Source organism: Macaca nemestrina, chromosome 5 (genome assembly GCF_043159975.1).
Source record: "Macaca nemestrina isolate mMacNem1 chromosome 5, mMacNem.hap1, whole genome shotgun sequence".
In the NCBI taxonomy this organism is placed as follows: Eukaryota; Metazoa; Chordata; class Mammalia; order Primates; family Cercopithecidae; genus Macaca; species Macaca nemestrina.
Window position 1 is genome coordinate 66657965 of NC_092129.1, and position 22544 is coordinate 66680508.

A 22544-nucleotide genomic window follows, 5' to 3' on the forward strand; every position below is an offset into this window, starting at 1 on the left:
AAAGAAAGCCCAATTATTCTTTATTGTTGGAATATCCTATTATAATTAACTTTAATCCATACTAAATGAGCTTTAAGAAAACAGGCTTTTCTCACCTCAGTTCAATTTCATTTTTCAGTCTTAATGATTTGAGGTAGCTCCTGCTAATTTTTGTTAGCCATGCACAAATGCAAATGGTAATGAGGCTTTTGTGTATGTGTGTGAAATTCAAAATCCATCCCTACTCTATTAACTCTGTAAAGAAAGCTACACCGTAGGAGACCATAGTAGTCTGAACAAAAGGGCTTCTATTGTACAAAACCAATTTCCATGTAATCAAGTTGGGCGACAGAGTGTTTGCTCTTGAATGATATTTGTGCAGTGTTAGAGATGTCTGACCTGTGCTCTGTGCCCGGGAGTTCTATCACTTTGCCGGGTGGAAGGTCAAAGGAAAGGAATGTCTCCTGAGTGTCGGAGCTGAAATTGTGAAGCTTCACAATGGGCTCGCTCTGTGGCCACCTCAATTATTACTTTTGTCAACTAAAATCTGGCAAAGCATGGGCATCTTTTAACTGATTTGGTTAGGAAACAGCAAGAGATTTCTGTAACTAAAAAAGTATCTCATTTGGAATTAGGACTCTTCTTTTTCTTAATGTGTGAAGTTTTATTAAAGTTCTAGTTATCAGTTAATGCATTTTTCCTTGTGCATCTAACTGCAGTGCCAGGTACACAGTAGGGACTCAGTAAATAGGCATTTTTATTAAAGAATGAATGAGTAACAAATGAACCAAATGTCTCTTAAGCAACAGATGCAATATTGTATGACTTAATCATACCAGTCTAGGAAGCTTGACATATTTTGATCTAAAAACATTTATATTCTATAATTTTTTTTTTTTTTTTTTTTTTTTTTTTTTTTTTTTTTTGAGACGGAGTCTCGCTCTGTTGCCCAGCCCAGGCTGGAGTGCAGTGGCGCGATCTCGGCTCACTGCAAGCTCCGCCTCCCGGGTTCACGCCATTCTCCTGCCTCAGCCTCCCGAGTAGCCCACAACTGCGCCCGGCTAATTTTTTGTATTTTTAGTAGAGACGGGGTTTCACCGTGGTCTCGATCTCCTGACCTTGTGATCCGCCCGCCTCGGCCTCCCAAAGTGCTGGGATTACAGGCGTGAGCCACCGCGCCCGGCCTCTATAATTTTCTAGTAATGTAAAAATTAACACATAGTCTTCTTCCGTGGATGTGATATAAAGTTGCTTTTTGTTTTTGAGTAGATATCTTTGTAAGACTGGAAATACCATTTTGCAATGTAGGCAGCCATTAGATGATGTTACACCCTTAACGGCATTTTAGCTCAGTGAAGAACCCCAGTGTCCTGCAAGACCCCTCCACGTGGTTCTGCAGTGAAACCTCTGAAGGCTCCAAGCAGCAACCTGATTGTCACAAAGGCAGCAAACAAAAGCTCTCACGGTTTTGCCCCAGAATCAAATAGGAGAGCCAAGTGCTACTTTTAAGAAGCAGCACCACACTGACATGCTGCGGGGTTCTGCCTTGTAAATCGATGCTGATACAATTCTACAAGTCTGTAATCAGTTTGAGATTATGCTCTGGTGTGTTCTACAGCAGACGGATTGCAATTTTCACTTTAGTTTTCTAGTAAAACAGAAGATGATTGGGCAAGTTACCCTGCAGTATACTTGTTAGTGGCTTTAAAAACGGCATTAACTTTTGTTCATTTGGTTGCTACAAAACTGAAAAAGGCTCTGTGAGACTCTGACTTTTTCCTACCACATTGTATTTTATAAGTATGTCCCCATTTCCAGCCCCAGACCACATGTTCCTCCAGAGAAGAGTCTGTTCAGGTATTAGATGTCTTTATATCCCTAGGGCCTAGTGCAATGTCTAGATATTTTTTTCAGAATGAAGTAATAGAAACATATTTTTTAAAGTTAAAGAAGAAAAAAATTGAGCATCTTTACTGTTAACTCAAAAATGCATTATCTAATATTATTGGTTTGCACCATGTCCATAACCTTAAACTAACTAGGTATGAACACCTATAGACAAACTCTTCTACAGTGAGACCAGACCAAATATACATGTTAAGTGCATACCAGTTTATATGATCAATCCAGTTGGCACTGACATTATTGTAACATGACAGGTGATGTTTTGTCCAAACTGGTGTAATTCTTACAATGTTTAACAATCTGTTTCCACTTGCCAATTTGGGTCTTCCAATTTTGAGTATATTATTATTTGACAATTATTCTCAATTATTTGAACCATCATCGTTGTCTTGGTTATTATTTCTTTAATGGTGAATGGGAATTTAAATCACTATTTGTTTTGATATGCTAGTTTAATAGATCACCTCAAAATATAGTATTTATTTTAAAATACCAGATGTGGAAAATTCTCAATTGCATGTTTACTTCTATACCTGGTATAAATTACGTATATAAAGTTGGTCTATCCGAGTCACAACATAAATATGGTGCTCATGACCATTGCAGGGTGTTCTGAATTTCTCAATGCTATGCCACCCTGTCAGACTTCAACACTCTTGGGAGTTTTCTCTCTAAAAACTTTGGATAATTTTATTTATGTGTCAACCCTTGGTTATAAGAAGTCATTCGGGTGATGCAGAATTTTAAATATTTCCCAGGATTTGCAAAACCAGCAATTATCCCTCTCATCCTTCGTGCCCCCAGGTTTAAGAAACACTGCAGTGAATGTACTCCAAGTGAGTGACTGAATGCAAAGCCATTAATGTGGCCTGATCTAGAATATTATTTATTTTATTTATTTATTTATTGAGACAGAGTCTCACTCTGTCAACAAGGCTGGAGTGCAGTGGCATGATCTCAGCTCACCGTAACCTCCGCCGCCCGGGTTCAAGCAATTCTTCTGCCTCAGTCTCCCTAGTAGCTGGGATTACAGGTGCCCACCACCGCACCCGGCTAATTTTTTATATTTTTGGTAGAGACGGGGTTTCACCATGTTGGCCAGGCTGGTCTCGAACTCCTGACCTCAAGTGATCCACCTGCCTCGGTCTCCCAAAGTGCCGGGATTACAGGCATGAGCCACCAAGCCCGGCCTAGAATATTATTTAAATACAAGCCAGCATATATCCTTGTGTGCTTGACTTATTTATGTTTTGCTATTTTTTTTGATTTGATGGAAATAATAAAGTTGGATTTCTTTAACAACTTAATATTTCTTTGGCAGATTTCTGAAAAATACTACAAGTATTTGCCTGTAGTAAGCTTTGGGAGAACTTTAAGTTTCCTAACTACTCCTCCAAGGGTATCATGTCACCCCCAACAAAATTCTCCCAGGACTTAAGAGATTCCTAAAATTAAGAACTATTGGAATTGCTTTAACTCTTTAGTAATACTGCATTTTAACTCCAGTGGCATAAAAAAACACAAAATCTAAAAATATAATTGTAACTCTTCAGGGTTTAAATACCAGGAACAGAACCTGCAGTCTCGTACCTGGATACCTACCTTTTAGAAAATAATGACAGCAAACCACCATGGCGTACGTATACCTATGTAACAAACCTGCACATGCTGCACATGAATGCCGGAACTTAAAGTAAAATCAAATAAAATAATTAAATTTAAAAAGTACCAAAAAATAAAGAAGAGAATTAGGCACTACAAGAACTGAATGTGAGGCTAAGGAGAAACAGATGTAAGCTAACGCTAAATGCTATTTTATCTCTTCTTTTTCCACCATAAGCATTTAATTATTTCTTAGCTTATTTAATTTTTAGGAGCTTTTAATAAAACAGTAATGCCAACAACATTAACTTACATTTATATATTTAGAGGTAAATACAGTTCCAGGGTATACTTTTTACGTACCTCATCTCATTTGATTCTCATCAAACCTGTCTTCATTGAGACTTACTATTTCCATTTGAAATCATGAATTTCCATTTGAAATCATGAATTTCCATTTGAATTATGGAATTATGAAATTGTGAAGAGTTGAGGCTCAGAAAGGACTCTGACTTACCCAAGACCTCTCAGTGAAGCAGAGATGGAGGGGAATGCAGACCATCCCCTGAGCCAAATGGATTTCCTCAGTGCTCAGAGCCTGGCCATCTTCAACACTTGGGTACCTGGAAGTCTTTAGCAACTCGGAGTAGTCTGCCAGCTTTTAAATTCTATCTTTAAGTTGCAGCTGGCATATTGCTTTGGAAAGTTGTGATAAACTGATCTCTCTTAAGAACCTAATTCTAATGCATGAAATTGTGGGCATAAATTTGATAACTGTGGTCACATTCTAAAGACTATATTTTTAGCATCTTAGGGGAACTATGATCAATTCCATGAAGTTTGGCTTAAATGTTTTTAAACGATGAGTTCAATATGCAAATGTTTACAGGCATGCCACTCTAAAAACCTAACGGAGAGAAAATGACACAAAACAAGTAAACTAGGAATTGTTTAATTGCATTTTAAAAAGTGGATTTTTTACTTTATAAAAAGGTCCTCAGGGCCCCTTGATGTGCTCAGCTCTCCCAGTGCATTTAAATGTTTGATTGCGGATCATTAACCACTTGGTTAAATGGCTGGGGAAAAAAAAAAGAGGAAAAATTGCCAAAGGTTTGGGAATCAATACTAATTACAAAACAATCAAAAAGGTTGATAAAGTGTTTCTGAATTTTAAGTGTAAATTTAAAATTTAATGGAGAAAGTTCATTTAAATCACCCCAGTTTTACTTATATACAATAATTTTGTGAAAGACACCTTTAGTAACCTAAGATTATTTGTTACTTAAATTACTAATGTGCTTCATTTATTCATTCATTCATTCAGTGCATATTTACTGAGTGCCTAGTGTGTTCCAGGCATCATGCAAAGCAATGGTGAGTGCAGTCTCTGACCTCTTAGATTGTGCGCTGTAGTGTTTATTAATTTTGTTTTGAAGTTTTATGGGACTAGTAGATGTAAAGTGGCAATGAATAAGAAAGTTCTCTTTTTAAAAACTTACTCAGGACTGGGTGTGGTGGCTCAAGCCTGTAGTCCCAGCACTTTAGGAGGCCGAGGTAGGTGAATCATCTGAGGTCACAGAAGTTCGAGACCAGCCTGGCCAAGATAATGAAACCGTGACTCTACTAAAAATACAAAAAATTAGCCAGGCGTGATTGCATACCTGTAGTCCCAGTACTAGGGAGGCTGAGGCAGGAGAATCGCTTGAACCTGGGAGGTAGATGTTGCAGTCAGCCGAGATTGCACCACTGCACTCCAGCCTGGAGGACAGAGTGAGACTCCGTCTCAAAAACAAACAAACAAACAACAATGACAACAAAAAAACTTAGTTCCGTGTAGTCATATCTTTGCATTTTGTAGTGTATCTTCTCTACACACTTTCTAAAATACATTATTATAATGAATGATTATTATTTTCTGGATTATTTGTAAAAGATAAAGGGAAAAGCTTTCCTTAGTTTGGTTCTTGGCATATTTATATGGATGTTTTGAGGCTACAGAAATGGCAATTATCATAAATATTCCAGCTGGCACATTTTATCAGCACGAGCTCATATAACGTAGATGAATCAACCTGGCATTTTTTCTTTTACTGTTTGGTCACCATAAGAATTGGTTCTATTACAGGTTGGTATTATGATCTTAATTTCCTTTGGTAAGCTTGAGTGATTTAATCTCATCAATGAATTATGAGCTGGAGATATATTTCAGAATTTTAAAATCCCATAATTTTTGTGAAGATTTCTCTCCCTTGTGAATTTAATGAAAGAAAGTCATCTACTAGTACTTCACATAGATTTACTCACTCATGTGAAAGTGTTACAACTCCAAACTCTGTTTATATAAGCTATCCATAGGAACTGATTTTAATTCATTTACTTTTACCACGATTATAACTTTTAGGTGAGCAAATATTAGACTTTATTAATCCCACCTGTGCTTCCTGCTGGGTAATAATATGTATTGGCACATGTATTTAAGATTCTTCAGGCTTTGAACAAAAATGTTGCCATGGGAACCTGATTTCACAGCCCATAGTCCTTTGCAGAACTACACCTGCCTTATGGTAGAGGTTTCCATGGCAACATTTTTGTTCAAGGAACATAGAACTTGAAGAATATGCTACGAGTCTCTTTTAAATATGTGTGTTGAGAGTTGTGGTATTACTATAGTTAATGGGCATTTTAGAAAGACAGGTGGCCCCTTGGGCCTTGCAGTGAAGAGCTTTCTATTGAGTTTGGTAGTCACAATGCATTGAATCAGGAAATTAGAGCAATTTTTAGCCTCTTTTCCTTCTCTCCGTGCTCTCCTCATTTGACCCTAGAGTGTGGTGAAGTAACCCTCAATGGTCAGCATTTCCAGAATAACCATTTGTGATCATGCAAAACTGTGAGAAAAAGACGTGTCACAATGTCTGGCCAAGCTCAGCAGGTTCTCTTTAAAAGGGCAGCATCAATCCTGGGAGCCTCTAACGCTACAGAATATTCTACTAATGCTTCTTCAACCTCCTCCTGTATACTTTACTCCTCGGAAGAGCACCAGATCCAATAACAAAGCATGACGAGGATGAAGTGAGAATTCGTTTTCATATTTCTGATCTGGTGTCTAGTCTCTCTATTATATTAACTTTCAGCATTAAAAAGTTGACAATTCTTAAATGAAAGTGGCCCAGGTTCTTCCTTTGATCATCATTCATGTGTGTCATACTACATTTGTAAGTAAGGCCATGTGGGATGAGTGTGCTGTTGCCCTGCAAGAGATCATCTAGGGTCACCACTGTGGTGTTATTATGGTCCTATCCACTGTTATATGTATCCTCATCCATCAGGACCGTGCTCTTGTTGTTGCAGGTATGCTGGCATGTTGCTGTTCCTGGCAGGTCTCAAAACATGCAGCAGTGGGTTTTGCAGCAGCCTCAGAGGCTGCTCACGTCCTACAGAGGAGCTGAATGGGCACTATTATGAATGCCAATCATCCTACACCCGCAAGGATATCAAAGGGACTTTTAGAGACCACCAGGGCTGCTTTCACAGAAACCCTAATCAGATCATCTTCCTTGATCAGGGAAGGGAATATAGGTAAATTAGTTAGGTTAAAGGAATTAGAACAAGTAAATGCATTCAGAATACATTTATGACAAATTAGCTCAGAGTGCAAATAGAGATTGCTTTGTCTGATTGAGTAGAAGCATAAGTTAGAAGCCTGTGAGGTCAGGCTTCTGCCAGCTTAAGGCCTTGGAAAGTTAAATACAGGAAGGTGCGAAAATCTTGTGCCTTGCACACACATATACACAGAAAGAGGAAGGAAGGAAGGAAGGAAAGGAAGGAAGGAAGGAAGGAAGGAAGGAAGGAAGGAAGGAAGGAAGGAAGGAAGGAAGGAAGGGAAAACGGAAGGGAACAAGGAAGGAATAATAAATATAGGCATAGTGAAATGATAAACTCAGTAAGTTAACTGAGAAAAATGTTACTACAAGGGATGGGCAAAAAAAAAAAAAAATCACAGGTGAATTTCAATGAGGGGAAAGTACAAGCAATAGAGCGGAACCTGTACTGGACCAGGAGTCAGACAATCTTGGTCTTCCACCTCATCTAACCTCAGTTGCTTTTCTAAATTAAATAGTGGAGCCCGAGCCAAGATTTTGAAACTCAGTGTTCTGTGAATGCATCTGTCTATGCAGTGGCGAAGGCTCTCGGGAAGGGTTCTTGTCTCTGGAACAGCTATTTCTACTAGAACAACTCTGCTTTTATATTATGAGTGCTCTAATGAGCTTGTATTAGAAGAAAATGCTTCCCGAATTATAGGAAGTTTTGAAACTAACAGAATTGCTGATTTCCTAAATTCTGCCTGACCTAACATGACATTCTATACCCCTGTCTCTGCTAACCTTATAAAATGATGGATTTTAACCATTGTTTAAGTATAGTTATGAGGGTGTTAAACTCATGATCATTGCTCAATTAATATTTCTTGTGTTGAACTGAATTAAAATGGACCATACGAATTCTTTTCCTAAAATGGCAAAGAAATGCTCCATGTGAATAATCGGGAAGGCTGGTAACCCAAAATAAACCTTGGCCCTGCTCTTGCAAAAAAAGCAGGTGTGATGGTTAATACTGAATGTCAACTGGATTGGATTGAAGGATGCAAAGTATTGTTCCTGGGTGTGTCTGTGAGGGTGTTGTCAAAGGAGATTAATTAACATTTGAGTCAGTGGGCTGGGAAGGGCAGACCCACCCTCAATCTGGGTGGGCACAATCTAATCAGCTGCCAGTGCAGCCAGAATAAAAGCAGACAGAAGAACGTGGAGAGACTAGACTGGTTTAACTCCTGAACCTACTACATCGTCCTCCCGTGCTGGATGCTTCCTGCCCTCAAACATTGAACTCCAAGTTCTTCAGCTTTCGGACTCAAACTGGCTTCCTTGCTCTCAGCTTGCAAACAGCCTATTATAGGACCTCACCTTGTGATGGTGTGAGTTAATACTCCTTAATAAACTCCCTTTTATATATACATCTGTCCTATTAGTTCTGTCCCTCTGGAGAACACTGACTAACGCGGCAGAGTTTGGCCACACCTGGGAGATTTTGTGCAATTTGGGCCACTGAAGTTCAAAGGAAGATAACAGCCTTAAAGCCCAGGGAAGCTGAAAACAGAAAGGCACTATAAAAGGAGCCAGAATGCTCAAGTGAATAGGAGCCGGCCAGGCATCCCAGAAGAGGAGAGATGAAACCATTAGGGCTTTACCCCTTCAATATGGAGTCTCAAGGAGCTACGATCAAAGTCTAAAACCAACAAGGAACATGAATATAGTGAACACACATTTGTTCATCTAATCCTGGAATGTTATTACAAGGGAACCAACTCTACTTGCAACTTCAGAGAGGTAAGTTTAGGTCAAATGGAAGTCCTGTTTAACATAGGAAGTAGTTGCTAATATGGTTAATTACTCTCAGTGTTTGAATAAACTGGATATTTAAAACTCAAGCCAGTGCAGCAAATGTAGTCCGGTGATAGGGCCCCTGCCTCCAGCTGTTTTCTGTGTGTGACCTGGCAACTGTGCCTGAGAATGCGAGGAGAAGCTCTGGGGCTCATAGGCTCTGCCTCCTGGATAGAGGGTTGTTCTACGCTAAGTTAGACCAGTGGTCCTCTCCTAATTCACAAACAATGAGCTTCATGCATGGCGTAGTCTCAGTTTCAGTACCTGACTTTACAATTCAACCTACTAAGGGGAGAGGCAAATTTTCTCAGGATTTTTTTCTGAAATGACTGCTTATTTTTGCTAAAATCTGGTAGATAATCATTTGGCACCAAAGTTTGTGTGCACGTATACATGAATATATATGCATATACATGAATATTACATGTGTTTATGTAGTATGTGCATGTGTGCATGCATGCACATTTAGATCAATAGGGCAGCATTTCCCAGTGGTCTACCAAGAGCCCTATGATTTCCAGGTGTTCTCCAGGTGGATAGACATGGAGATGGCAACACTTCAGGTCAAGGCAGCCATGTGAATTCATACTCACAGCTGCAAAACTGCCTGTGTGGTTTCCATTCTGAGGAACTGCAGATGGTTCTACACAGGCAGCTGGAACTTTGGGTGAAGATGGGCTGTGCCAGGAAGGGGAGTTGAAACATAATAAGGTTGGTGATCTAAATAGATGCCAGATAAATGGGGGTCCTGGGATGCTCTATTATACCTGTGTTCATTATTTCATAGGTAATGGGACACGATTGAAGACTTTCAAGCGTGAGAAAAGCATGATAAATCTGTGTGTGAGGATGCTCACTCCAGATGCTGGGTGGAAAGTGGATTCGTTGCAAGAGTGAGGCCAAAGAGATCTCTGGGGTTAGAAGTGATTTGTTAATATTGGAAAGAAAAAAAAAATTAGGGCCTGAATTTACAACAGTGGCAATAGAATTGGAGAGAAAGGATAGGAGATGCCTTGGACTATTTTTATCTTCTACTCCCTCCCAATAAGCTCTTTCTTTCTTTTTTCCTTTTTTTTTTTTTTTGAAGTGAATCTTACTCTGTTGCCCAGTTTGGAGTGCAGTGGTGCAATCTTGGCTCACTGCAACCTCCACTTCCCGGGTTCAAGCAATTTTCATGCCTCAGCCTCCTTGGTAGCTGGGATTACAGGTGTGTGCCACTAGGCCCAGCTCATTTTTGCATTTTTAGTAGAGATGGGGTTTCACCATGTTAGGCTGGTCTCGAACTCCCGACCTCAAGTGATCCGCCTGCCTCAGCGTCCCAAAGTGCTGGGATTACAGGCATAAGCCACCATGCCCAGCCCCCCAAATAAGCTCTTTTAATTTGCACTTCTTTTGTCATAAGCAGAGGATGTTGCTAATAAGAGACAGGCAGATTGGGGAACTTTGTTTATTTGTTTTCTACCTGCTTTCATATGTTCCCCTTTTACTACTTGTAACATTAGTCTTCTAGATAAGGGAAAAGAAACAAAGGAAAAAATTATTCTATTTGCTTAATAGCAAAATAACTAATAGGTTATGAATGAGCTGCATTTATTTTTTCTTCACTAATACAGGATTTTCTGCAATGAATTTTGTCAGGAAGATCTAATTAAACCAGACTAACAGTCACTGGGAATAATAACAAGAAACATGTTAAATAGATTCTTGCTAGGCAATTTTTCCACGCTATTGTTACTTCTTCTAACCTTTACAAAGCACTTTCCCAATGGAATATACAGTCTACGTACCAAGGAATTATTCAAGTATGAAGTTACATACATCTTACAAACATAAAAGCTTCAGCCCCTGGCACATGTAAGAGGAACAGAGGTTCCTGTCGAAATGTAGAAAATGTTCACTTTTGGTCTGGTGTGAAGATAAAGTTAAAAATATCTAGATCTGATTGCATACCTAGTCTTGAAATAAACCATAAGTCACAAAAGTCAAAGGTGAATGCAAATTGTTTTTATCTTAAGAATAAAACAAAAAAAGATATTTATTATGGAATAAAACTATCAAAGCTCCAAATCCATTAAAAAGGTCGCATTGGGAAGCTAAAACTTCTCTTCCTGTTTGTACCACCACATTTATTAACTGAAAAATTTTCGTGGTATATTGGAGCATATGTGAATGGCGAGGAATAGAAAAAAGACTTTCCACCCCAAACCTGCTCAAGTTATTAGCATTCCCTCTGCTCCTGCTTTTCTCTTTTTCTCCCAACATAACGTCTCACAGCTTAAGATGAAAAGACTTATTGGATTCTCTGTTGTCAATTGGACAAGTCCTCTCTGGGGTCCTTTCTGTCAAGATCCTCGGATTCCATTTGAATTTAAAACAGACCCGTAGGCTTGGGAAACGTGGCAGCCCTGTGTTCAGGGAAACAGAGAAAGAGTTATTTTTAAAATATCTTACAAGATCTTCATTCCCAAGGCAAGTTAGGGGAAAACTGGTGGATGTTTCAGAGTGTTTGTTATCAACTAACTACATGTTGAAGATCCAGAAAGGACGTGATCACTTAGGACAGCAATTATTGAATGTGTACACGAATTTCTCAGCTGAATTTTTTTTTTTTTAATTTAATGGACCAAGTCATTTAAGGCATCATGCATTATGTAGCTCAATGACATTTTGACTGTCGGAGCAAGACTCTTGATTTGGTAGAATATCTGGCTGTGTCTTCCTTTATTTCAAAGAACTATGATTTTAATCTCTTTTTGTTAAAATCTAAAAGAAATGATCTTACACCACATTTTTCAAGAAGTTACTCCTTTTTTTTTTTTTTTTTAGTTATAGTGGCATCTCAATTGCCAAATCAGTAGGCTAATATTAAAATATTTTAAATTGTGTGATATGGTAGAAAAAGCAAGGAAGAGAAAATAATTCAGGCATGAAAAAAGGAAGAAAAACATAATACATAGGATGAAAGCAATCGTTGTTAATAAATGCCTGTGGGACTTATAAAAAAAATTAGGTATAAAGATTACTTTCAATTGTAAGAATTTTTGCCCTTTCTTAAGAGTGTGCGTATTTCTTTTTTTAATTTAATGCTACCCAAGTTATCTTTTAATATTATTATGGACAGGCATGAGTGTTCATATTTAATTTTACTCATATTGTTATCTAAACTGATATTTGTTTCCTTTTATTGACAGAGCTATAAAAAATAAAAACGATGTGAATGTCCTTGTCTTTTTATGTGTACTTAACTCCAATTGATTTTACTGACAAGAGTGCATTTAGGAGAATTCTCGGAATATTCTACCCACAAAACTATCCCTGCAATCTGTCTAGTCTCCTGATGGTCCACCCCATTCATTAGCTTGATTCTTTCTAGACTACCATCGACTGTGCATCCCCCCTCTGCTTAAATGTCCCTTCCTTCCTCCTCTCTAGAGAAGTCACACCTCATTCCAGACCTCGATCACTAGGCTCTCTGATGACTCTACTTACTTTTGTATTTCATCTATTGCATCGTTAATGCTTTTCACTACCGTCCGGGCGCGGTGGCTCACGCCTGTAATCCCAGCACTTTGGGAGGCCGAGGTGGGCGGATCATGAGGTCTGGAGATTGAGACCACGGTGAAACCCCGTCTCTACTAAAAGTACAAAAAATTAGCTGGGCGTGGTGGCAGGCGCCTGTAGTCCCAGCTACTGGGGAGGCTGAGGCAGGAGAATGGCGTGAACCTGGGAGGCGGAGCTTGCATTGAGCAGAGATCGCGCCACTGCACTCCAGCCTGGGCCACAGAGCGAGACTCCGTCTCAAAAAAAAAAAAAAACAAAAAAAAAACAAAACAGAAAAAACCTTTTCACTACCTAATTACTTTATCACATCAATATTTGCTGCTTCCTCCTCTAGAGTGTAAGTTCCTATGGCCAGGAATACTGTCTTCTATCACTTCTGTACTATGATACACACTAAGCATTAAACCCAAGGCTCCCAAATCCTATTTTGTAAAAGAATTTTCCCCAGAATAAAAGAAAAAATGATAAGAATGTTGTGAGCTAGTCACTAAGCTCAACTTGTCTGATAATTTTTGTTCTCAGATAATGTTCTCTTTAATTTTTGGTGCTAGAATTTCCTTTATGGAAATAAAATACAGTGGTTTTAAATAGCAGATTTGTTGTTTTTACTTTTCTTAATAAAGTAGCAACTCAATACCAGTCCCTCAAATGTTCTGAAACTGAAATCCCAGTGCCTGCGAACCACTGGTTGACAATTCATCCCCAGCAGGCCATGATAACCGTCCCCTCTGGAGACCTCCTGTAACTTTGTAGAACTCATTGACCATTCAGTGAGGCTGTGTGGCTCTTTATGCTCTTACATATTTGCCTGTACCTGCAGCTAATTTAGAGCCCCATTTTATACTTATTTCTTCTTCTTTGTGGCACCTATTTATGATTACAATGTTGACAGCAAATCTCAAAAATATGCTTGTTGAAAAATTGAGTATTCAGAATTATTCCAAATTTGGGGAGCTAAAAGAAATCATGGATTTGGATGGATTAGTTTATATTAAGGGAACTAGAATTGTGTATTTCAGACAGTAAAAATAGCCAAATTATGATAAACTCTAAATCATACGTTAGACTGTGTTTATGGAAAGGTATCAAAAAACACATTGATTTGACAAGCCCTTTGTAATATCCTTCTATAAATGCTTAAGGAAACAGAGAAGAGTATTTTTGCAGGACAGTATCATTTTCTGGTGAATTCTGTGACTGTAAAACGTTGTTGTGGTTCCAATGCAGAGTTCTTTTTATTCCTTATTAGGTGTATAAAATAGTACTTTTTTTCCTGTATATGTAAACATAGTTTTAGCATAATTTTTTCAATCAAGAAATACTTTTCTATTTTCTTCAATTTGTGTCTAGCTATCAGTACCATTCTTACAAATATTCTTAGTCCATGGAACATATTTTCTGCTGAGCACTGTGAAATTTAATTCAGAAGTAGTGCTTTATTGATGCTTCGTTTTTGTGACCTTTCCAGTCCTGTGTTGGTGACATATTGGTCCTCTGTCTCCAGTGCTTTGTGAATCTAATAGATAGGATGGAATGGGTCAGATAATGAAAGTCCCTGGTACATTAACTTTCAATTTCATGAATGTCTGAATATTGCGGAGAAGATGAATAGCAAGACTTCCTTTGCGTTTACATTTTAACATTTATAAGCTAGTTAAATTTCCCTTGTATTATCAGCAGCATAGTTCTAGTCTACAACATTAACACACACATTTATATTTTTTAGCAGTGGCATAAGAGTTTAAAATAATTTATAAACCACAGAGCAGGCAACTTACAAATGCATGCTACTAAAAGAGATGAATAAATAGGGGTTTCATCTCATATGAGTTATAGCTTATGAAGTATACGCTGAAAAGCCTCCTTTATTTCTCTTTGCGTTGCCAACGTAAGAGGGGAGTTGGGGTATGTAGTCAGTCATATGACTGATCTGTCATTAGGTAGTTACAATCATCCCCAAAAGCAGTGTTATTGTTTTGAAGAAGCATTCATCTTCTCTGAAGACATTATACCAAGTGTAGCCATTTGAAAGAATCTGTTGAAATAGACTAATCTTTGGATGAGGCTTAAAAGCACCGGAGTGATAAGAAACACAGGAAGAGCCTGAATGATTAGGCGAGGACAAAGATGAGAAGGCACACAGCTGTTCAATTGTTGGGGTTCGGACACTGATATGTGCACTCATTTGTATTCCCTTGGGTTGTTTTATAGCCATTGCATCATCTGTTCTTGCCCTAGTCCAGTCTTACCACTGTATTTATAGCAACCATTCTTATGAAATATGGCCAGACTTAGACAATACGGTTTGGCCTTTCGGATTGTGCTTGATATTCTAGCTGTATTTGAACACTTGCCCTATCTCGTCATGGTAGGAGAGCTGCTTTTGAGACCTTAGATTATGCCCTAAATGAGAAATGTAGTCATTGGCTTGATTCAATGGGAAATGGGAAACTGTGACATGGAAACTCCACCTAATCTGGACTCCATAAGTATGTGATTAAATGTAAATAGTACAATATGCTTTTATCTTTTGACACAGAAATGAGGCTGGGTATGGTGGCTCACAGCTGTAATCCCAGCACTTTGGGAGGCCGAGGTAGGTGGATCACTTCAGGTCAGGAGTTCGAGACGAGCCTGGCCAACATGGTGAAACCCTGTCTCTACTAAAAAATATAAAAATTAGCCGGGTATGGTGGCAGGTACCTGTAATCCCAGCTGCTTGGGAAGCTGAGGCAGGAGAATCACTTGAACCTGGGAGGTGGAGGTTGCAGTGAGCTGAGATCACACCACTGCACTCGAGCCTGGGTAACAAAGAGAGACTCCACCTTAAAAAAAAAAAAAAAAAAAAAAAAAGGCTGTATATGAGATTGTGCAGTGGCTGTTGTGTTTGGACCAGTTCCATCAACTGGTTTCTTTGAGAAGTTGTGAGCCTCTGGCTCCAGTTCCAGGCTCTTCCATAGTGACATCTGCCTCCTCAAAGGGGGCATCAGTTTTCCTCAGCTGCTGTTTAATTTAAACAATTACGGAGGAGCCTTTCTCTCCAGCTCATCTTACTTTGCTCCATGAATGCAGCCTCCAGTCATGATGATCTATGCCTTTACCCTCTTTAGAGCAGTGAAATGGCCTCAGTCATCTATTACAGAGGTCACTATTGGCAGAGGCTTAGTGGCTTGGCTTTGCACTTTCCTGCCATGCCATTTCTGTTTACCCTGAGGGCCACTCCTCGACTTCCCAACTTTCCCCTCTTCTGCCCCATACCACAAGCAGCTGAGCCGACAGCCCCCACATTACTTGGATTCGGGCAGGTTGGACCAATGAACACAGGAGGGAGACTGGGGAGAAGGAAGGAGAAACTGAGGTATTTCTTCCCCTCCCCTTGTCTTGGGCAGCACCTCCAGAAGAAGCTGCATCACCTCCTTGTCTCCAGCTCTCTCTAGATAGGTCCTCTAAGATACCAGATTTTCCTTCATGACTGAGGCCTTTGGTCCCCATCACCCCACACCTACCTTCTGCCCCTCACTTCTAAGCTATGCTTACATGCACGTTCAATTACTGTTCACATTAGGCATCTCACCTCTTGATTACTGTATGAACAAGGCTTGGCACCAGCTTTACGCTTTTTAAATACAAAGAGTGGTTTCTATTTCCCTAGTTAGAGCCTAATATATCCATTCACTGTAACTACTTCCATGTACATCCCACCTCCCAATCCCACTATTCTCAAGGCAGACTGAACCCAGAATTTCTCATTAAGCTGATTCCTTTAGCCACATAGGCTCATCAATGAGTCTATGCCTCCTTTTTCGTTGGTTAGCATGCAGATTCAGAAAGATTACTCTTCCAAATTCTGTTTAGTGCAGATGGCCAGAAATTACCTGTCTGCTTATGGACTTTTAGAGTACTTTGTACTTACATTAAGACATATGCCAATTCTGCTTTAAATCCATTATAGATGCTCCTTGACTCGTGAAGGAGTTATGTCCCAATTAACTCATCATAAGTTGAAAATATAAGTTGAAAATGCACTTAATATGCTTAACCTACAAACATTACAGCTTATCCTGGCCTACCTTAAAGATGCTCAGAACCCATTAGCCTACAGTTGTGAAAAATCATCTAATACAAAACCTATTTTATAATAAAGTATTGAATATGTCATATAACTGATTGAATACTATACTGAAAGTGACAAAAATAATGGTTGTATGGGCACTTTTAGTTTCTACTGAATGCAAATTACTTTTGTACCACAGTAAAGTTGAAAAAGCATTAAGTCTGAACCAGTGTAAATTAGGGACCACCTGCATTTAAAAACACGTCTTCTCAACCTTACTAAATTATAAGCTCTTCAAACTCAGTCACTGTATCTTCTCTGTCTATCTCCCTCATGACTCTAGCCCAACTTCAGGTACATTTTAAGTGCTCAAAAATATTTGACAAATGAATGAATGGCAATTCAAACTAAAAATGAAGTTTATATAAAAATTCTCCTTTGTCAATAATGATAGATATTTTGCTCATTGCTGGGAAGAATCCAAAAGGAGAACAGAAGGGATTTGTTCCTCTAAAAAACTTGAGAGAATTGGACTACATGTATAAAAAGCATATACCACGAACAAAATGCTGGTAGACATGTTGAGAATTTCAATATGCTCTTCCTAGAGATAGACTCACATTTGAGTTATCGAGAGTATTGACTCGATAATTATTTTCTTGTATTGTGGTGGTGAATTTGTTTATTATTATTTAAGAGGATACTGTTGGTTGTTGGTGGTCCACTCAGTGTCTGCTCCCCTCTTCCTCCTTCCTAAGTTCCTCCTTCTCAAAGCTTCTTCTTAACCCAGAAGAATCTGGGATAAGATGACATTCTCCTCAGCTAAGGACTGGGCACATGCTAGTCCAGACCAATCGGGAAAGTCCTGTTCTCCTTACGTCTAGGTTGTCTAAATGGTTCAGATAACTCAGACATAAGCCAATCCACTCATGGCACTCCTCTGGCCAAGCTGGACAGAAAGTAGCTTAAGAAAGGGCATATGACCTCATTTAGATCAGTGACACATAAGAGGAGAAATCTAAAGGCTTCTGAGGAAACTGTTGGAACAAAATGTTCTGTCCCCTTCTGCACTGTGTGGTTTGCAGATATGAAGGTTAGACCTGCAGCAACCATCTTTGCTTCCACAATGGCAGCTGACGTTAGGATAGAGCTGATTTTGTGGAAGTCAGAGCAGAGAGACAGAAGTTAACTGGGTCCTTGGAAATACCTTGGAGTGTCTGACTCACTTAAATACCATGGAGTATCTGTCTCTTATATTTTGATGAGTACTACTCCTACTTCTAGGCTTCCCTGTATTATGAGTCAAACTCTTTGAATAGGGTTTTCTTTCAAAGCATTTTAAAGCATTTAAACTGTAATGCCACTCTGAGAACTAAAATACTTGACTCAAATGGTGAGTCAATGAAGTATCTAAACATGAGAGGCAAAATTAGCCTAGCAGTGAATTAACCACAGGGATGGAACTCCCATGCCTCCACAGTGATTTAGCCCTCCTTCTTTCTTTCTTGCCCTTCTTCCAGTCACTGCCCTCAAGATGCTCAGAGTATAATGGTCCACTCTCTATATGGAGTATTCAATTATCAAAATATGTATATTATTAAGTGTGCGTATATAGGCAGTGCTGGTTTTACTCAAGAGACTAGGAAAGAATTTAAGATCCTCAAATACAGAGGAACTTGAAGGAGAAATTTGAGTGACAAGAAGCCCTACACTCATAAATTTCAGCAAGTATGGAACAGAAGAGTCTCAAAACTATGGAACTGTTGAGAGAGGCATAAATTGGCCATCAAAAAGTTCTGACAAATTCTATAAAATATGATATGAGAGGTAGGAGACTGAATAAGATCCTGAAGGCAGGTATCATGGTTAAGAACTAAGTGCATGAACCTTGGAATCAGAAAGACCTTTCTGTTCAGTTCCTGATTCTACCTCTGCACAACCTTTGTCACCTGTAAAATGGGTAATAATACTGTTTAATGGTGTTGTAAGAATCAAATGAAATGTATATATATTTAAATGTCCACATAATATTGCCTAAAACACACTAGGAACTAAGAATAGCCTGCGCCCCCCCCCCCACCATAGTTATTGTTTATATATTATCAATAAGCAATAACTGTTAGCCCTGGACTTTTTGTTCCTTGATGCAATTTTTCTGAGTTAGTTTAGTCAACCTTACTTTGCAGGAGTGAGACCACCTTGGCCACAGATTTGTGCTAATATCTGAGTTGACACATCCCAGGGACAGATGACAGATAAATGAGATTTATCTAGGGTCAGTTTTGAAGAAGAAACCTTATTAAACTAGATTTTGTGAGGCATACTCACTTGTTGGGAGTAAGAGAAGCAAGGCAGCAGCCCTCCACATATCATCAGTAAGGGCTGTGACACACTAAAGGTAAAGCACAGGCCAACACGGCTACGGAAGGAGGCCTGAAGCATGTGCAAGAAATCAGGGCAACAACTGAGCATTTTGGGGTCAAAGGCAAGGCCAACCGGGGCCTGGAATAAATCACATTTTTTGGTATTCACATCCAACATTTCTATACAGGTAGAACAAAGTCGAAATACATTTCTAAAGTAGTTCAAATGTTACAGTCTCTGAGATACCATCCACAGTTCTCCCAACCTTACTGACCTCCACCTACGAACCCTTTCTCACGCTGCCCATAGTTCTGTGCTACACTCACCTACCCTGTTGTATTCAAATTCTCACATGTGTGTCCCTCATCCTGCACCAAATTGGATTCCTGATAAAAGGGACCGCATCTTATTCTTTTCTCATCGTCTTGAGATCATCGTCAAAGGATTCCACCTGGGCAGAGTCCTGTTACTGTTTAGATCAGAGTTTAAGAGCTATCAGCTATCCAAAATAAATTTAATATAATTTTTTTTAAAGTTTCTAGATTTGTAATCCGCATATCGAGAATCTTATATTTGGATCAATTCAGAGACTTGTCGATTCTTAAAAAGTAAAACTGGCCGGGTGCGGTGGCTCAAGCCTGTAATCTCAGCACTTTGGGAGGTCAAGACGGGCGGAGCACGAGGTCAGGAGATCAAGACCATCCTGGCTAACACGGTGAAACCCCGTCTCTACTAAAAAATACAAAAAAAAAAAAAAAAAAAAAACTAGCCGGGCGAGGTGACGGGCGCCTGTAGTCCCAGCTACTCAGGAGGCTGAGGCAGGAGAATGGCGTAAACCCGGGAGGCGGAGCTTGCAGTGAGCCGAGATCGTGCCACTGCACTCCACGCTGGGCAACTGAGCAAGACTCTGTCTCAAAAAAAAAAAAAAGTAAAACTTGGGCTGGGCGCAGTGGCTCACACTTGTACTCCCAGCACTTTGGGGGGCCAAGGCGGGTGGATCACATGAAGTCAGGAGTTTGAGACCACTCTGGCCAATATGGCAAAACCCAGTCTCTACACTAAAAATACAAAAATTAGCTGGGCATGGTGGCATGCACCTGTAATCTAAGCTACTCGGGAGGCTGAGGCAGGAGAATCACTTGAACCGGGGAGGCAGAGGTTGTAGTGAGCTGAGATGGCACTACTGCACTCCAGCCTGGGCAACAAGAGCAAAACTCCATCTCAAAGAAAAAAAAAAGCAAAAACCTTAATAGTACTCTCATGAATTACAAAAGAAAATGATAGAAGTGACAGTATAAGTGCCTATTATGTGTCCAAAGACACTGTGCAGACATTATCTCATTTGCCCCACACAATAATTGTGTGAGGGAGGTGTTATTAAGCCTGTTTCAAAATGAGGAAACAGACGCTCAGAAATATTCATAGTGTGTCTGAGGAAACTGGCAGAGCTGAGATGGGAAGCCAGGCTTTTGATCCAAAACCCATGTTTTTTCACTGTATTAGTTCTGTTGTTTAATTTTTCTAAATTCATGTTCCTTTTCATGATGAGCTGTAGCATTCATCAAAGGAAATGTCTGTATATGTAAATTCCCTGCACTGATAGACCAAGTGATTATTTATAGCCTGTTGACATTTGCTGAGTTTTCTGCTCACATTTACATTAGCTTCACACCCTCTAGAGAAGGCTGGGAAATGTTTTGATGGCATGTCAGAGATTTCCAAATGTATATTCACTGACTCATTCTACAAACGCTTATCGAATGTTTACTGTGTACAATGCACTGTACATGGGGTGAAGCATATACAATCTTTTAGGTGCAGTTGCATATAACATCTATTGCAAGAGCAACCATTCTTCAAGATCTATTCTGGGCAGGGGTTCAAAAATGCATGTACATGTACATTGTATGGGGATTTATCTGTGAGAAACAGGTGTATTCCTGGCAACCCAAACATAGACAATTAGACTTGGGAGAAAGGGCACCTGCTCTCAGCAGAAGAAAGAAGAACTCAACAGGAAGGATAAAAGGGCTGAAGTAACCTAGAAAGCATTTATAGTCAAAAGGCACTTTACCTGTAGTACTGGAAGAGCAAAGGGTATGAGTGGAAAGCAAGAATTCAAGAATTATCTCGTCTGGTTAAGGAATATTTGCTGTTGAGCATATAACTTAATTCCTTCTAACTCAGTTTCTTTATTGGTAAGAGAGGTAATGATACTTCTTTCAAATGAAGTAATAACATTTTAGTAAAATATAAAGGGATATATGAATGCCAAGATGATATAATAATCAGTATTTACGTTTTGTTTAATGCTCTGGAAATCTTGGAGATGAACAGAAGCAGACACATGGTCAAATGCATGCTCCATGGTTGACCAGGGATTCCAGCATGGAGCTGGGAGGAAGAAGAGTTTTGTTTATACATATATATCAACAGAGGTCAAATAATAATTGGAAATTTGAAAGGAGTCTGGATTTTGAACTACAAAAGTCAGAAATAGTCATTCAAAATACACAGCACTGTTAAAGAGGAATGAGAAGAGTTATTTTTCTAGGGTGTACATATGCTAGTCCTCATCAGAATTTAAGAGACAACTTTGGAGATGCAGATTTGTGATTCTGCAAGTGTAGAAGCTTTGGTTATATGTTCTGCTTCATTATCTGCCTTTTGATATCATCCAGAGGAGCATTTCTTGGTCTGAAGCAAAAACTATTTAATGAGACTTTATTTAAGGTTAGATTCTCCTGATGCAGTGCCCTGCCATTCAGAGTTACCTGACTCACCTTTAATAAACTGGGAACAACAAAGAAGGTTTTCTGTCAGAGCCAGCCAGCAAAAATAATAAATAAAATAAAACCATGCAGGTTGTTTTATTTGGGTTTGAAGATCAAGTTTAAAGGGATCTTCAAAATGATTAAAGCCATCTAGATTTCGAGTTTGCATTTAATAGAATGAGAGCTCAGTTCTCTTCTATTCACATTAGTTTGGGCCCAGAGGATATTTATTAAACAAAGAACAGCAGAACAAACTAATGCTAAAGGAGGAAATTGGTTTTCCTGCCGTCTAACCTATTTTTAAATTAGCAGAAGCAAGTGCTAATATGAAACCCTCTGACCAGTAATCACATTTTCCTTTCTCTTTGTTGGAAAATCACAGCCATCCATATTAGCATTTCACACTAGTTAAGAGAGTGTGGTAAAATGGTCCAAGGAGACTGTTCAGGGTGAGAGCTGGGGAGGGAGAGGTGATTTGGGCAGTGAGGTTTCCTGGGAAAAGCACCTCAGTAGGCAATTTCATGTGGAAGTTAAAAAGCCTTTTTTGGACATCAGTTCAAAAATAAAGCACAAAAGACAATGAACATGGCTCCAGACGGAGGCTGGGTTATAGTTTACTCAGGTGTTGACAAAAAATCAATACTGCCACCACCTATTGATGATTTATTTCAGTAATTACTCTTGAACCCATAACTAAAATGCTGTCAAAATAGGACAACCTTGTGCTCCTAAATGCTTGTGCTTTCTTCTTTCAGTAGATTAATTTACATGTAATAATGAAAACAGCACAGTTCTCTGATACTGATCAGTCAGCAATCTATTAAATGGTTTTAAAAACAGGGAGAAAAAATTAACTCTTTCAAACACCTT

At 39.1% G+C, this 22544-nt stretch overlaps 1 protein-coding gene and 1 long non-coding RNA gene across 3 annotated transcripts in view; one reads left to right on the forward strand and one right to left on the reverse strand.

Moving 5' to 3' along the window:
* The window catches only part of LOC105488991 (sterile alpha motif domain containing 5), a 486349-nt gene that overhangs the window by 337258 nt on the left and 126547 nt on the right, over positions 1-22544 (forward strand). The window lies entirely within an intron of this gene.
* LOC139363322 (uncharacterized) lies at positions 4424-5972 on the reverse strand. 2 transcript variants are annotated; one of them, XR_011623432.1, is made up of 4 exons: positions 5919-5965; positions 5195-5244; positions 4986-5109; positions 4424-4562 (listed from the first exon to the last, which is right to left on the reverse strand). It is a non-coding gene; the product is annotated as an uncharacterized lncRNA (long non-coding RNA). The 2 variants fall into 2 exon arrangements; XR_011623433.1 differs by lacking the exon at positions 5195-5244 and having other exon boundaries at positions 4986-5106; positions 5919-5972.